This window comes from Primulina eburnea, chromosome 15 (genome assembly GCF_022965805.1).
Source record: "Primulina eburnea isolate SZY01 chromosome 15, ASM2296580v1, whole genome shotgun sequence".
In the NCBI taxonomy this organism is placed as follows: domain Eukaryota; kingdom Viridiplantae; phylum Streptophyta; class Magnoliopsida; order Lamiales; family Gesneriaceae; genus Primulina; species Primulina eburnea.
This window is the reverse complement of record NC_133115.1, coordinates 26,195,775-26,213,482: the sequence shown is the minus strand read 5'-3', so window position 1 is coordinate 26,213,482 and position 17,708 is coordinate 26,195,775. Positions and strand designations below refer to the sequence as shown.

At 33.9% G+C, this 17,708-nt stretch overlaps 1 non-coding gene across 1 annotated transcript; it reads right to left on the bottom strand.

Moving 5' to 3' along the window:
- Positions 1 to 17,138: 17,138 nt before the first annotated feature.
- LOC140815786 (small nucleolar RNA R71) lies at positions 17,139 to 17,245 on the bottom strand. Its single transcript, XR_012114431.1, has one exon. It is a non-coding gene; the product is annotated as a small nucleolar RNA R71 (small nucleolar RNA).
- Positions 17,246 to 17,708: the final 463 nt, after the last annotated feature.

Here is a 17,708-nt window from a genome sequence, read left to right as displayed (position 1 = left end):
ATTTCTTCTAATATCTAGATCTCCTCTTCCTATAAGGCTTATTTTCGTCTTTCTTGTGCCTATTACAATCTACAATAAAATTATCCTTTTTTCCACCATTAAGCAGACCTGATTATCATCTGCTTGATTTTTTTGATGATAAGAATTAAATTTAGACGAGTTCTTTCTCATCAATTTCCCAAATTTTTTAGCAAATAAAGACATTACTTCATTGCTTATCTGATCATCAGATTTCTTGTTGGAAGATTTTTCGTTGGCGGTCAGAGTTGGCTTGTGGTGGCTAGAGATTTAGTTGGTTGTGAAATGGATGGATCCTATTCTGTCCAGATCTCTAGCTCAAACTCATTTGGTTTTAGCTCTGCAAACAAGTCATGAAATTTGAGTTTGTTGAGGTCTTTGGACTCTCTCATAGCCACAGTCTTTGCATCTCATTCTCTGGACAGTGCTTTCATCACCTTCAAAGCAAGTTCACGGCTAGATTAGTCTTTAACAAGTGAACAATACTACTAAAATATTCATCAAACTTGTACAAAGTCTCGTCAGGTTTCATCTTTGCATTATCGAACTTATGTATTGCCACGATCAAATTGTTTTTTTAGTCTGATTATTGCCCTCCCAGAATTGAGTAAAATTTTCCTAGATCTCTTTAGCGATTAAACATGTTTTTATCTTGCTGAACATGTTCTTATCAAGGGTCTTGTACAGAATGTCCTTGTTCATATTATCTGAATTTGCTTCTTTTTTTTGTCCTCGGTGTTTCAATCTAACCGATCCTTTTCAACCATATATGGCACACCCTCTGATATGGATATGACAATGTTATCTTTGAGTATTTTCATTGGGCCTTCTATGATGACATACCACATTTCATTATCTTGTTATGCTAACTATGCATGCATATATAGTTTCCATTAATCATAATTATCTTTTGAAAATATTAGAATTTTATTAAAAGATTACATAATGAATATATGAATACCAAAGCTCAAGAAAAATTCACTATAATACCACTTGTTGGAATCTAAATAGAGTTTAGACAGGAATGAATAAAATCTTTTAAAATATTTGCTACAATCGAGCTTGCTTTAAACTTTGCTTTAAACTTTTTTGAGCCGCTAGTTTGTACTGGACCAATAAAAATAAGCAAGTGTGAATTTTCCGACAAGACTAGTGATAAAGTGTATATATATATATATATCCATTAAAAGACTTTGGTTTTACAGCTTTTGTAACATTTCACTTCGATTAGGACATATCACTAAACTCTTAGTGTTCATATAACAACTTTTGGCAGTTTAAGAAACATCAACAAATCCAACAATTAGCTTTTGACGGCTTGAGTTGGTAGGGTAGCACAAATTGATCCTTGATTGATATGATAGATGAGAAACTTGATAAATCATAGCTTGAGATTGCTCGGATATCTTCAAATAATACACATTATGAGAATTGTAGTTTCCTATATCTTATATCACTACAACAAAAATGCTAAAATACAATGTATTTTATTCGTTGTCGTAGGTCATTTAAAACTGTTGTAACTAACATAATTTTTGAAAGTGCGTTCAACAACAACGGTTTTAAACATCTATCATATTACGACGATTTTTCAAAAATCGTCACCGTCGCTAATTAGCGATGGTTTATGATATACCGTCTCTAAAATTAGTGACGAGTTTTGACTAAGCCGTCGCTAATTAGATAAACAATAGCTAAAATTAGCAACGGTTTTTGACTAAGCCGTCTCTAATTAGCGACGGTTTAGACATAATTCGTCGCTAATTTTTTCAGTAAAATAAAAAAATTACTTTTATAATTTAATAAATATACCAAAAAAACTTACAATCTGACTAAACTAACAATATTCATGATCTTAACTAACACTTAGAAATTTATCAAGAATTGAAGCGAAAAAACTTACCTTAAATCGAAACTAAAATCGTCTAAGAGATAAAAATTTATTGTAGATGTGAAGCGGTGTGGAGGAAATTTGACCGAAAACGCAAATATTTATAGACAATTTGCGACGGTTTTACAAAAAATCCATCGCTATTAGCGACAATTATAATAGCGATGGTTAAGCAAAAATCAGTGACGATTTTTGTTTAAACTGTTGCTATTTTAAAAATTGCGACTGTTTTATCAAAACCATTGCTAAATATTCTCTAAAACCGTCGTCAATTAACAACGGTTCGCTAAAACCGTTGTCGTTTCTCGTAAAAAACACGCTAATCAACAACGGTTAGCTAAAATTGTTGTTTGTCCAAAAAAACATGCTAATCCACAACGGTTGTCCAAAAAATACGCTAATCCACAACGGTTTTAACAAAAACCGTTGTCATTTGTTCTTTTGAGTGTTGTTGTAGACATACTTTCTTGTAGTGTGTCCTGAATCTACATATTTATAGTTGAAAAGTTCCAACAGTCGTAAATTCTTTTTAACGATCATCTGTAGTATATGCTGATGGAATGGTCTTGTCGCTTTCATTCATCATACCCAACTATTTATTGTCCCAGATCTTTTTTCGGTATTAGTCCTTATAACTTCTGAAAATTTGATTGACTTTGGACACTTTGAGAAATATTTTGTCAATCGCAGTTGCTAGGATACTATGCTTTATCACTTTATTTTCAACAACTCGAGTTTTATATATCCACCTTGATTTGTTCATATCTGACCGGTTTTAGTGCAGTTGGAGTTTAAGGGTCATACACGTGCACTTATTTTGGACTATGTCTAGTAAGAACTCAAAAGCATCTAGAGTTCTGATATAAAATTGAGCGGTTTAACTTGATCCAGTGATTGAAAAACCTATAAATACATAAGACAAGCGGCTGAATCTTAAAACAACATGATGTTTATTTGTCAATCACCAAAGTTTAGGGTAAAATAAATATTCTAAAAAATTACATTTAGCATTCATGTTAAAATAATGATAAAAAAATTCCTCCATGAAATTAATTGTATTTTAAAACATTGTTTTTTTAAAAATTAGGTACAAAAATTCTGGCAAATGGAGGCAAGTGTGCGTGATTTTTTTTATTTTTTTTAGAACAATTTTAAAGTGCTTCTTTCGCTACCAATATAAATGTCATATTTCATTTTTTTATATGTCTCAAATATATAGTCCAATATATATATTTAGAAATTATGTTATCTATTATTTATCAATACCTCTATTAATTAAATACATCAATTACTTTCAATAAGTTCTTACGTAAATAATGGTAAAATTATATTTTTTTCTACATAAAATTTCCAATAATTTTTTTTAATTTACATGGAAATACACATATATCTATATGGTAGGGAATGAGTATTTTTATACAAAATATGGTGAATGACATTTAATTTCGTGTTTTTAATGTAGTGAGCTAGCTATTTCGTTCGGAAATTAATTAGAATAACTCCACGACATATGCGGACCCAATTATCAAAATTATAATATATAATATATATATATATATATATGTGTGTGTGTGTGTGTTTGTGTGTGTATTGTCAATAAAATAAGAAAAACACGTTTTCCATTCTCAATTTTGATAAGTGAATAACATGTTCATCAAAATATATATGAACGGTTCTCATTCGCGATAATTAATATATTTTATTATTATCTATTATTCTTTCTTTTTTTATAATAATAAAAAAACAAAAATCCAACCAAAAAAGTACTATTGAAAAGATATGTCGCCGCCTTTAATGCTTATTATCCACCACACAACTTGGCTATCAAAATATCCTCCCTATAATTAATATTAAAAATCACATTAACATATATTCTTAGTGATTTTTTTTGAAGGACAAGATACCATCATCGAGGTTGGAGGTATATACTAGCTAATATATAAAAACTCGTGTGAAACAATTATTAATTTTATGAGACGAATATTCTATTTAGATCATACATAAAAATATTTTTTTTATTCCAAGAATATCATTTATTTATTATAAATATGAACAATAAAGATTCATGAGACAGTTTCAAAATAGACTTACTATTGTATTTACCATATTTTTAGAAGAATTTTCGATTTTTGATTGCTATGTATTTTCGAATTTCTACGAAAATGGTCAAAATGTAGCGTTCAGAAAACTAAGAAGTCGATTTTACAATCGAAATCAGAGTGGAAAATAAAGACTAGAGTTCAATGTATGATAAGAAAGTTGAGGCACCACCAAATAGTTTTTGGATCTTAGTAGCAGTGTCGGAGGAAATAGTTCTCCAAACGCATTATTGGACCTTCAATTTGGAATGAGGTGTTTCCTTGTCAACTGTCACTTGTCACAGCTGGCAAAGTACATATTTTTTTTTAAAAAAAAATGTGCGTGTATAAACTGATGTCTAGAAATGACTAGCTTGAGTCTATGTTATATTGAGAGTAGATTTCTCGATTTTTGTTTTATATGAGATGGTCGATCAATTATCTCACTTGAAAACAAAAAAATGAGATTCGTCAATATTATTTTTATTTTGAAATGAGACGATCAACCAATCATTTTATACAAACATCAAAACTCACCTGAATGATCAAGAGGCACGTAAACTCACACGATGTCTAGAGTCATAGAAGGTTGGAGATTGGGAATGATAAGATTGGAACTTGGATCTAACTCAACCTCAAAAGTTAGCTCAAGAGGAGAGGATTTTCCAAGACCATATATACAACTCCCATGTATTTTATCCAACCGATGTAGGACAACTAACACACCCCCTCACGCCCAGGAATGAACATATGGAACGTGAAATTTACAAATGACCTAATTATGGACAGAACGAGTGGTCCAACATATAATGGTGGAACCTAAGCTCTGATACCATGTTAAGATTGGAACTTGGACCTAACTCAACCTTTCAGTGTTAATTGTCCTATATCGGTTGGATAAAAAACCTGAAAGTTGTATATATGGTCTTGGACAATCCTCTCCCATTGACCTAGTTTTTGGGGTTGAGTTAGGTCCAAGTTCTAATCTTAACCGAGAAGGGTAAACTTGGCCAAGTCGATCCCCTCCCTGTGCATATTCTTAAAGGTTTATTCCTTCCTACCCCTGCAGGCAGTGCCTGCAGGGGTACATCCAAGGGCCAGAATTTTTTCTGGCCCAATTTTTATTTTTTTTTAAAAAATTTTTCCTGCCTGCAGGAGTACAAAATTCTGGCCCAATTTTTATTTTTTTTTAAAAAAATTTTCCCCATGAGATTGAATCTCAGCCATTGATCCTGAGTGTGGGCACTGCCCCACACCCAGGATCGAACTTACCATTCTTAAAAGAGGGCCTGCCCTCGAATGATCGAAAACTGGGAAGGGAATGACATTTGCAAGAGGGATGGGGTTAGTTCATATGTCAGACGGGAATTAAACACATCTTTTTACTGAGAACTGACTAACACGTCAAGGTAAAAATCATTCACAGCATTAGTTCCGTAGTAAAACAGTAATTGCCCGAATGAGCAAAGACAAAAAATTTGTAACCATTTGATGTTTGGTTTGGATGATGTAAATATTTGAAGAAGTAGTGGCTGAACATGGTTGCCACAACCCATGAACTTCTTTCTCCGATAGTATCTCCATTTGTTATGACTTCAAACTTATATTTTAAATAAAAAATATTACAAATATATTTATTCTTCATTTGAATTGAATATTATCAAAAAAATATATAAGCGCTGGTCTTTAAATTTTATTTATTTTTATCCATTGGAGCTAATAGTAGAGAATTTGATTTTGTTTTCAAATTTTTTTTTTTTGTTTTTTTTTAAACCCAAAATAAATGTAGTATCAGTACGTTTGCTTTTAAATTTATCCCAGAATATTTTTCTTAAATCTCTCCATTTCCTAACATAGTACTTCGACTTTTGCAACATTTGCTAAGATTATTCTTATCATTATAATTTAATAAATGAGTAAATTGGGGAAAAACTTAGTTTGCACACTCCCCGATTTTCAAGTTAGAATTCATTCCCTTTTACATAAAAACTTAGTTTGCACTCCCCGATTTTGGCAGAAATTATAAAAAAACATCCTTGGTTTTATTATGAGCCAGAAATAATATCCGAACTTAAGATAAATATTTCAAATATATAATATTATTGCCGTGTAATCAAATGTTTGAGAAAAAAGATTTTCTCAAATTATGGATCTGAATATACGTTCGAGATTAATTATTTACAGGGCTTATTTAAAAACTTTAGAATATTTGAGACAAGAAGATCTAACCAATGTTAGACATCAGGAACAAAGAGGAACTTATCAGAATCTTAAGATAAATTTATGATTCAAAGTTATAGATTTCTAGAAATAGTCTCGGATTCAACTACAGTCTCAGGAGATCTTAGAGAATTCCAAAATACTGTACAAAACTATGACAATCAACTATACTATGTACGACAGAAAATTGAAGAAATCATTGAGAAAAAAGAATAAATTTTTGGAATGTTAAAGTATAATCAAACAAAAATCCAAATTCTAGAACAATAACTAAGTTCTAGAAAAAGAATATCGAAAGAAAGGTTACCACAATCTTTTGGTACATAACCCTTATTACATCATAGGAGAAACGCCAAAGTAGTAGTAAAACCTATAACTGACAACAAGAAAATGATCCATCTTATCAAAATTGTCTCAGAAAAGAAAACAATTTGATGACAACTACAGAGAGAATTGGTTTAGATGATTTTCAAGACCTTACATAGTCTTTTGCGAACCTTAAGCTTGTAGATCTGAAGATGAAAATATCTGAAGGTGAAAATTCTATGTTAATAGAATATTTTTACAAGAACCACCTAGGGAAAGCATGAGATCCTATGATACAAACATGATAGGAACTCGTACAGACTTAAAAACCGGTGGAGAATCACACATAGCGAGAACATGGTCAAGGAAAAATCAAATTATCTTGCACCAAATGCCCAATGGAAAGACTGTTTTAGAACCAATAAATTTTTATTGGGTTAAGCTTTAACTTTGATATATTGAACTTCAAAACAGAGAAGATCTCCTTGGTGATTGAACATCATCAATGATAATCACAGCAAGAACACTTGATCTCAACAAAAAATAATATATTAAATTTTTAGAAATGAGTATAATGAGATAAGTCAAAATCACCTGGAACATGACTTCAGCAGTAACCAAAGTGTCAGTCTTAGTCAGGGAATCTCTCAACAAGATAGCCGAAAGAATGGATATCCTATTTAATGCACAATTTATGGGTATACTAATTTAACAGTCAACACACAAAGAAGAGAAAAAATATACTCAAGCTCTATGCAGTCTTAAATTACATGACATTTGTTTAGTGGATTGTTATATTATGTTATTTACTAAATATATATAGAACTCAGGGGTCAAATAAAATACAGCGACATAACTTTTCTTCCCCAAAATGCAAAGTCCATGGAAAGAAATGCTAATAAGAGAATAAATCCCTGGTAATCCAGACATTCTGGCCAAAAGTACCTATTTTTTAAAGAAAAATTGGTAGAACAGTGGAAGAAGTGGAGGAAATTCTTTGAAAACAATAGAGTATGATCTAGACAAAAAGCCAGATCTTATAAATCTGGACAAAGAAGTGAACCATAAAAGATTAGGGTTTCATCCCAAGCATCAAATTCATCTTGAATCACAGGATGAATACCAACAAAGAAAACTTTTAGAAGATTTCACACCAGAGCTAATGCAAGTTTTAAAGATTGTAATTGAAAGTTTTAAAGATTGTAATTGTTAGACACGTGGAGCAAGATTTCATATCTCAACCAACTATTCAAAAAATGACAGAAATGGAATAAGGAGTTTCGAATCAACTTAGGATATCGGAGAAGTTGTTTATTACTAAAATGTAGTTCATGTATATAAGTTTGAGAATATTCTCAAGAAGAGATTATATTGAAGAAGATGAAGTATTGTATCAAGAAGGTTATGTTAGGATATAATCAGGATCTGATTGAAGATGAAGTTTTTAGACACAAAACACATAAAGATTTGTCTGGATTTTTTGGCCAGACAACTACATCTCATAACACGGTCCAAAATATCATGAAAGAAAAATTCTAGTTTACTGATATATCAAGGATACTCTATAGGACATGTAGAAAAGTTCTCAGAAAATCTCGGCTTATGAAATAGAAAACATCATTTAATCTATAAGGTTTCCAAGAGGGAAATGACAATTTTCATATAAATTATGGGAAATCAGAAGGAGATGCAATTAATTCCTCTGAAAAAATAAAAAATTACAAAGAAATCAAGCTAGAAGTAGCACAAACCTTGTCCTGGATTCATATTGGAGCAATTCAGATTATGATAAATAATACTTTTAAAGATGAAATAGATTCACCCATTGATATTGCTATATGCAATAAATGAATAGGTAGTTTTCAAAACTCAATTCTGGAACCATCTTAGTAAATCTTTGTGCAAAAAAAGTTGTAGAAATAATTTATGAAACGTACCGTACTTTTAAACATACTTAAAAATTTGCGGAAAATAAAATTTTCTTGGATATGAACTAAACCTTCAAATTTCGATTAAAATAAACTGTTCATCCAAAAATATTTGCAATAAAAAGATCACAAATAAAGTTTGCTAAAAATATTTTTTTAAACATCGTCAACAGAATCATGAACTCAGAGTATTTGAAACAATCATAAAGTTATTAAAAAAACATAGGCGGTCCTCATGTTTAGCCTTCTGCGCAGACCGAGCCGACTCATTGGTCCCCACACCTCGTCTTCTCATATTCGTCCTCACCTGCATCAATCAAGTCTAGCGAGTCTAAAGAATCAACATGTATAAATTTGAGATAACAAATAAAATATAATAAAACCACATGCATCTTTAAAGTAGAACGTACATAGTTGAAACTTAAACGTGATAACACAAACATAGATGTTCCATCATTATAAAACTTTTCATAAACGTACTTGTATCATACATACTTGAACATGCATAAACTTCATCATTTTTCCTAGAGATATATTTCAAAGCAAGTGACCCATACAAATGTGCCTGATCAGACTAAACTACAGTATTGGGCTGGCAGGTAACATCCACTAACACGTACATGAGATCCTCGGTCATGCTTTACCGGGTGGATTGGTCCCTAGTCATGCTTTATCGCTTCCCAATCCTGATCAAAACCCGGTCATGCTTTACCGGGGTGGAGAGTTCCTCGGCCACGTTCACCCAAAAATGACAAATTTCTTATGATATTCTAAATCTCTCAGGACTCGACCTCGTTTAATCATCGTACTAAACCCTGACATCGAGCCCCAAAACAATCCCTATATTTTCCCAAACATGGAAGACACGGACCCGTGTACACATCCGGGTCGGGGTCTGTGTAGACTCTGCAAACTTAACCTACGGAAATAACAAAGGCACGGACCCCGTGTCAGGGTCCGGCTAGGGGTGCGTGTAGACTTTGGAATTTCACACTCCGGAAGAAACAAGGGCACATACCCCGTGTCAGGGTCCGGCTTCGGGTCCGTGTAGACTATGGAATTGTAAACCAACGGGAATCACCACACTTATGGCTTAATCCTCCTAACTCAATCACACGGACCGTGAACCAACACCTCGAGACCCATCCTAGTATGCTATGGCAATGATTCAAACTCCCATGAGGCCTCAAAACAACGATAAAAATCGTACAACGCAACTCAAACCATGAACACGACATTTTGACTCCAAAATACTTCCTACGACTTCTAATGCAAACAATTGCCTATCGACATGAAACGAAGCACCAAAAATCATCCCAACATCATACTCACAATACTTAAACACAGCAGCGATCACCCAACGGTTCCCAACAAATCCTGCAACAAATAACTTCAAGAACTCATCAAGAACACATTTTCAGAAAAGTGCAGTTTGAGCCGTCCCACGAAAACATTCATAACTCACTTGTTTTTTGTCCAAAAATTTCGAATCACTGTCAAATCGAAGGTCTCGAAAAGTACTACGTTTTATATGTTGAAAGGTTTTCCAGAAAACTAACCGATTTTTCTCCTAAATCGACATGACAACAGAAATGTTTTCAGATCTAAAAAGTTTGATCAAAAAATCATTTCAAAAGTTTTTGCTCAAACTTTTCACAACATACGTGGATTTTTACGCATAATAAACATCACAACACATAATATAACGAGATCGATGCAAAACAATATATTATACATGCATATTTAAAGTTACCGAAACGACGATACCGAAGCAGGAAGGATGCGGGGGTTGATCCGGAATGAACGTGTAACGATTTTCTTGAAGAAAAGTGACGAAAAATTGCTGGAAAATTCAAAGGATAGGGGCGGTTGCTCTTGGTTCTTAGAACCCTAGGTTTTCTTTTCAAAAATCTGAAATGTGATTTAATGAAATGGGTGTGTGTGTGTTGTCGTGTATGTGTGTGTGTAAAAGTGTGCGCGCGTGAGTTTTGGTATGTGTGTATGTGTTTTAGGTAATTAGGGAGAGTGAAAATTGCTTAATTACATATATACAAGGTAATTAAAATACTAATTCCTTTCTCACCTCTAATAAAATCCCTTAATTTAAAATAAAATGCATAAGTACTAAATCTTTAAAGTTTTAAAATTTTAAAATCACCTAATAATTAAACTAGGCTTTAAAAATGCTAAAACTTAATGAATCGTTTAAATGTCATTTTCTTGACTTGAAATAAAATACCCCGTTTTAAAATCGCCTAAAATCGTCGCCGGTCTCATTTCCTAGATTCCGCCTCGAATAATCGTCTGAAACATAAAACTCATGGAAAATTTTTTAACGTGGATCAACTAAACATATTATAATTTAAAATAATTCATAATCATGAATCAAAGCCCAATTTAATGAAATAAACATGCATTAAAACTGTTGGTGCAATAATTGTCCCTGCTTGGTAGAGCAATCGAACAGTGGGGCTTGTGCTGCTGTGCGGTTTAAAAGATTTGATTTGCACCATTACCACCAGCTATAGCTTTTGGTAAAGCGGCAAGCGCTCGGTCCTACAATTGGTATCAGAGCCAAGGTTACGGGTTCGATTCCCATTGATTGCAAGGAGTGCAATTATTAGGAGAGAGTTTGTTGGGTGCAATAATTGTCCCTGCTTGGTAGAGCTATCGAACCGTGGTGCTTGTTCTGCTGTGCGGTTTAAAAGATTTGAGTTGCACCATTACGACTAGCTATAGCTTTTGGTAAAGCGGCAAGCGCTCGGTCCTACAAAAATGATTCAATACAATACCTAAGGAATTTAATAACTTACATGCATGTGGTTCACGTGGACCTCAAATTTTCTGGGCATCACAATTTATCCAAGAATTGCCTGCAACCTGGATGATCGAGACTTCAGTTGGGCCTTAAAATTGCATAAAAAATTCAAAAAAAAAAAGGCTGATGAAAGAAGGCAACAAACCATATTTTATTTTCTATCAAATTTCATATACTCTATCTAATACATATTATTCAGAATTTTTTTATATTAGTAATGAGTTTATAGAAATTCTAGAAATATTTGGAAAAGTTTCTCAGGCAAGTTATCTGGAAATTATTGAGTTTCTTTTAATACAAGAAATCCATATCCAAGACAAACCGATTCTTCAAATAATTCTAAGTCTTAAACTGGAAATAAAAAGACTTTGTCTCCAAGGAGATATAATCACAAGTTATAGGTGGGGAAAAAACTTGCCTAGGAAATTTAATCGATAACAAAAAGCTTCTCGACAATAGGAAATCTAAAATGTTCGGAAGGATTGAGTGAAGTATAAATATGATTTGATATTACAAAAAAATAAATAAATTTTCTTGTAATACCGTTTACTATTTAGAACAAACTATGATAGGAATTTACAAAGGTACGATAAATATTGGTGGATTGAAAGTTCATATCAAACTAATTATAAGAAAAGAACATGATCAATTGGTTTTTGGACAGGAGTTTTTCGAGGAACACGAACCATGAAAAATTATAGATAATGGAATGAAATTCATGGTAGAAGAAATGATGTAGAAAATTGAATGATTACGAGTCTATTCTCGATATACATCCTAGTAAAGATGTTATATGAATAATATAAAGCAGAATATTTGGCCTCTTATATTGATTTATGAGCTGGAATATGTACAACAAAACAAGGAGTTTTCCATAATAATTGGAGGAAAAATTCCTCAAATAGCTGGACGAGATTTCCCAAAGTGAATATTAATCTTATGCAACGGGATTAAGAAAGCAGAAAACTTAGTCGTAGGTGCAGGAGAAACACCTTGGTACAAGGTAAAAACACCATTGATTATTTTCATGAAACATGAGAATACATATTGTTAGGAAATAATTTCAGGAATGTTTGAATCTTATACATGAGAAAATAAAACTAGAATATTAGTCTTCTCTATGTCGTGTGATCACAAGGTCATAGTTCATAGATTAAGAGTGGTATTTTACAAAAAAATGTCAATCTGCTTTTACAGCAAGCGTGGTGATGAAGAAAAGTATCTACGCCCGAAAATGAAGGATTTTAGATGGTTTGGAGAAACAATACTTCAATTGAGAGTTGAGTAAAATATCCAACCAGAAGAAATAGGATTCTTAAAGATAGGTTTACACTAGAATGATGTAGAGTTTGAATAAAAAGTCTCTCTAAAACATTTCAAGAAAATGAACAAAGAAAACTACAATGAGGATCATTTGGCAAGGTGGGAAAGAAACCAACTCCAAGCCAGCCTTAAATTAAAGAAGGCAAGGAATATGAATTCTTCAGAAACCTATCCCAATGAACATAGTTGATAAAAAAGATATGCAGATTATTATTAAGGATCAATTGAACCTCGGTTTAATCAAAGTAAAACTATAATCATATTGCAGTCTAGGTTTTCTGGTAAGATATTGAAATCAAAATGAACAAACTCAGGTTAGAAATTAATTATCAAGAAATTAATAAAATTATGAAGTTTGATGAGTATTTTTTATCAAGTAGAGATCATTTGATTATTTGATACACAAGGAGACCGAGTCAAATATGGGAAATCAATAACAAGAGTTATTTGGTAAGTAGAAATTCGATGGCGAAATTCATTTAAGGGGGTATGATTGTAGTGCCCAAAAATTTATAAGGATAACCTAGATTGTATGATACTTATCTTATATTTTTTGTTAAGATATTTAAGTTAAGGGATTAAGTTTTTATTGATTTCAGTTAACTGATCTAAAGTTTTCTGGTGTTTGGTTTTAGAGTGAAAACTTTGAAGAAAGATGCTCAAACACGGTAAAAGTTTTATTTCATTATTCGAGGAGAGAATTTTTCAAAAAAAAAAAAAACCAACCTTTGGTTTGAGAAATAAAATTTTGAAGCCTGAGTTTTATATTTAAATAACAAGTTGCTAAAACTTTAGTGGTTAATCGAAATGACATTTTTAAGCTAAGGATCAGGTAATTTTAATTAATTGACAATTTGTTATTGTGTTTGCACTTTTAAAACCAATAATAAAAGGACAAAACCATTCCTCATAACCCCTATTCACATTAAAAAAAACTACATAAATCTTAGAGAGCGCGGCTTGGGTCTTCGTAGAAGGCCGAGTTTTTTATCGTGAAAGTTAAAAGATTTCGAGCGTGTTTGCATGCAGGGTTTATTAGTTTAGAATCAAGTTTCAGTACTTGTGTATGTGTGTAAGTGTGTGTGTGGATGTAGATGGGAAGAGAGTGCGAAGAATGTGCAAGGCGGTGATGTAGGCTGAGAGGTTGGCTAGGGCTCACCCGATGGTGGCCATGCGCGCACATGAATATTGAGCGTTTATGTAGCAAGAAATCCAATTTGGAGACTTGCAAGTAGCATGGGTGGGTGCGTTAGCGAGAAATTTGAAAGGAATTTTATTCCTTGACATATTTTCCTTTTTCATAAATTCCTTTTTAATATCTCTAATGTTTTGCCTTTCTAAACTTGAGAATAATCTCTAATTTATGATGTGATCTCGTGTAGATTTGGTATTCGATATGAGAGTCATAATATCTTTAATTTATGGAATCTTAATATCTTAAAGATATGAGATCCTTATTCTTTAAGTAGTTTCTTTCTAAAAAAACTCTGTGTAAGCTTTAATAGGACATGAGGGCGAAAAAAAAGGATGGGTGAGATACGAAGGAGTTCGAAGAGTTTTTCGAGACTGTAGCCATCTCGTGTGATTGATAACTTGTTGCTGTGAAGTGCTGCCAACATCTGAAGACAACACCTAATCACGGTTGTGATTAGTGTGTTAAGTCTCGAAGATTTTTCACTTCTCGGTTGATGCATCCGACATAGTTTTGTTATACGGTTTGTTAGAGGTGTAGGATGCAATTTGTTACTCGCTTGTGTAAGGGAGTTGTTTTATTCTTTCACTAGTATTGCTTTTTTGTAAACTTACAAGTTTTCCTAGTGAATTATTTTTGCCCTGAGGCACCGCACAAGTACTTGATACTTGTGCATAATTTATATCTCGTCTCTCGTATTATTATTATAATTCAAGTTGTGTGTTAACTTCTTAAACTGAAACTTCCGTTGCATGTTGTCGTGGGTGTTACAACATCTACATACAACACCTACTTTCTGATACACACAACAATCACCCTCATCACACTCACACTGTGGGAACAGAACTTTCAATTGGTATCAGAGCCTCCACTTGACGCTACTAAGTGAGATCCTGTTTTGTTTTGTTTTCTCAGAGTGAAAAAGGACTATGGAAGAATCAACAAACACTGTTTTTAGACCTCCCGTGTTGGATGGATCAAACTATGCATTGTGGAAAGTAAAGATGAGGGTCTTTATAAAGTCTATTGAAGAAAGAGCTTGGCTGCGTGTACTTGATGGCTGGAATCCACCAAAGATCGCGGATACTGATGGAGACTCTCGGCTCAAACCCGAAAGTAAATGGACAATTGATGAAGTGCAAACTTCAAATTTTAATTCCAAGGCTCTCAATGCTATATTTTCATCTGTTGACACAAGGATGTTTAACTTAATCACCAATTGTGTCTGTGCCAAAGAAGCTTGGGATATACTTCAGAAACATTGTGAAGGATCCGAGAGCGTGCGTAAAACCAGGCTTGATAGGACTCGATTTTACGTATTTTTAGTATTGGTTTTGAGTCGCATTCATGCATCATATTAGTTTATTTTAGTTTAATTGTGCATTTTTCTAGCATTATGTAGCATATGACTGATCTCGTGTATTTTGTGGTCATTTTGTAGGAATTGAGCCAAAAAGTGGATAGGAATTGAGCAGCTTATTCGAAGTACCTCGCTAGGGCGGCCAAAAGTGACCGCCCCAGCGAGCATTTTAGTCTTGCCGAGGAGTTTTATTCGAAGTCTCTCGCTAGGGCGGTCAAAAGTGACCGCCCCAGCGAAACCAAGGACATGGTCGAGAAACTTATTCGAAGTATCTCGCTAGGGCGGACACTTTTGACCGCCCTAGCTAGACGCGAGATTTGGAAAGATTTGTTTCCAAGTTTGTGGACTCTATCAGATACCTAGACCTAATACACGAGATTGGGGCGCCGTTTTTCAGACTATCACCATTATTTTCATCATTTTTCTTGGGAGGAAGGCTAGGAGCAAAGGAGATTTCGAAGACCTCGAGATTTCCACGCGTCGTGGCCATCATCCGTCGTCATCTTTAGTATTTTCATGATTCAGTTTTCATTTCTTAGATTGTTGTTGGTTTTTATTATGAATTTTAGTAGCTAAGCGCTAGATTTGTTGGGATTTGAGGGGATCCTACCCCGTACTCGTTGTTTAACATTATTTCTCGACGTTGTTATGAGTGATTTGTTTATGCTATTGTTCTTTCTTATTTCAATCGAAGCCTAGCTAACTTCCTTTGATTATTTCATGTTGTTAATGATGTCGAGAGAATAATTAACAATAAGATCACATAGTATAAACCACGGATTTACAATTTTAGTAGATATACGGAATTGGGTACGTGTCGATATTGATAGTTCACTCGGATGAAAGCTAGTGGATTCCATAGGAAGTAATGCAATCGTAAACTGTTAAATACTTGAGGACACTTGAGTACTGCATGTTTATGATTAGTATTAATATCGCTCGACAGATTATATTAATTAGTCTAGGGAATTCCGTCGATTGCACGAGTAAAAGTCGAGTGTAATTGTTTAAACACGAGTGGTAGGTGAACTGATAATTTCCCAAAAAATTCATTTCTCCTTTGATTTAATCTAAATTAATCATTGCATTCTTGAGCACATTTCCTTTGCATTTTAATTGTTTTACTTGTTTAGTCTACATTAGTTCAACCCTCAAATCAATTTATCGTTGCTAAAGAAATTTTACTTGAAAATAAAAAATAGTGTGACGCAGTCCTCGTGGATCGATACTCGTATTCACTTACGTTTATTATAACTTGACTATCGTGCACTTGCGATATTTAAATCGAGCTTTCATTTATAAAATAAATTTTGGGACTATTCACTGTGCAAGTTTTGCTCGATCAAGTTTTTGGCGCCGTTGCCGGGGACTGTTGATTCACGATTTTTTTTATTTCTCATTTAAATTCTTTAGTATTACTTATTTTATTGCTATTTGATACTCTCCTTGTGTTGCAGATTTTTCTGGTGGTGCATGCGAAGATCACTCGAATTTAAGCTTGAGCCTTTTGACCCCGAGATTGAACGCACAGCTAGACGTCGAAGACAACAACAAAGACTCAAAGAACAGATGGAAAGACACGAGCAAGAACGTGGAGAGGAACAGCGTGACAATAGACAAGTTGAGATACCACGTCGCATTCCAATGTTGGATTATGCACAGCCGTCTCTTGATGGAGCACGTCCAAGCATCGTAAGACCAGTCATCCGAGCTAATCAGTTTGAGATCAAGCCAGCTATCATCCAGATGATTCAGAACACTGTTCAATTTGGGGGAAGTGCACTTGACGACCCTAATTCTCATATAGCTGACTTTCTTGAAATTTGTTATACTTTTAAGTTTAATGGAGTGTCTGATGATGTTGTTCGTTTGCGCTTATTTCCATTTTCACTGAAAGATAAAGCTAAGTCGTGGTTAAACTGTTTGCCTGTAGGGTCTATCACTACATGGGAGGATATGGCAAAGGCATTCCTGATCAAGTACTTTCCTCCGTCGAAGACTATGAAGCTTAGAGCCGACATTACTACGTTTGCTCAATATGAGAACGAGTCACTTTACGAGGCATGGGAGCGCTACAAGGACTTGTTGAGGAGATGTCCACACCATGAGCTACCGCTTGGGTTAGTTGTTCAAACTTTCTACTATGGTCTGATTACTCCTAACCGTACTATGATAGATGCTGCTGCATGTGGTAACTTACTGAGAAAGACGGCTGAGGAAGGATATGAGTTATTGGAGGAGATGGCTGCTAGTAGCTATCATCCTCAGTCTGATAGGCAGAGACGAGGCACAGGAGTTAACCAGGTTAATGATTTGTCGGCGGTTTCAGCACAGTTAGAGGCTTTGAGTAGGAAGATTGATGGGATGAGCATGAGTGGATCGGCTATGCGTCTGCAAGAAATTTTCTGTGATAAGTGTGGGGGTGAGCATGACAATCCATTTTATGTGCCTGAGGGAGCACCGGTGAAACAAGTGGGATTCCAGAACCGTCCTAGAAATGACCCTTATTCGAATACATACAATCCGGGATGGAGGAATCACCCAAACTTTTCGTGGGGAGGCCAAAACAGCCAA